Raw genomic sequence first — 946 nt, 5'->3', positions numbered from 1 at the left:
TCCCGGCAGCATTAATGTTTTTAACTATTAGAATTTTGCAAATTTTTTAGAGGTAGAGAGATGTATTCCTTAAAATCCTTAAATAAAACCTCAACTTGCAAAAGCTGAATGCTTTCTCATTCTAGAGAAGGGATACAATCAGATCTAATTTAGAGATGCTGATATATTTCACAAAGCATATAAACATTTGAAGAATGTATTATTTTTGCCTTTCTTACCAGAGCAAAGCATAAAAGTGGTCTTAATGGAGTTGTTTGCCAACTTTATATCTATAAGAATGGCAGCTTCTAAGACTGTGAAGCTTGAAACTTTGTGATTAAGGTGGAAATATTTAAAACTTCAATTACTAGGGAAACATTATTTTATGAATGTAATTTTCATTTTAACACCCAGAATATATCCTTACTAATTGTGTCCCCTAAATATGGTGACTGTTTTATTCAGTGTTTAATTCATATTTATATTTAGAATATTTTTGTACAAGATCCAGATTTATTTTGTTTGAGGTGTTTATACTATCACAAGGTTGTAAATAATTTTCTAGACTGTTTTAATGTGCTCTACAATTATCCTAAAATATTTTTATTGAGGCATCTTTTTAAAAAGCATAAAGATTTTCTTCAAAGAACTAAACCGATGCAGCATTACTACAGCTCTCTATAAAGCTGATACCACAGTAAAGATGTCTTGCCTTTTAAAAGGGTTGGAGCTGATCCTTGCATGAAAATGTTTATATCTCATAATTTTGTAAACTGCATTTATGTAGGCTTTAAGTTATATTAAAGCATATTAATATAGTATCAAATGGAGATAATTTAAAATTAACAGGCAGAAATTTGAGGTTCATACCAAAAATTACTTTACTGATGAAACATAGCAAATACATTTAGAAGTAGTGATTTTTTTATTTTCAAAATAAACTTCTTTTGTATTGCTGACCTTTATG

Source organism: Microtus ochrogaster, linkage group LG1 (genome assembly GCF_000317375.1).
Source record: "Microtus ochrogaster isolate Prairie Vole_2 linkage group LG1, MicOch1.0, whole genome shotgun sequence".
Lineage (NCBI taxonomy): Eukaryota > Metazoa > Chordata > Mammalia > Rodentia > Cricetidae > Microtus > Microtus ochrogaster.
The sequence above is the reverse complement of the archived record's forward strand: the minus strand, read 5'-3'. Positions refer to the sequence as shown.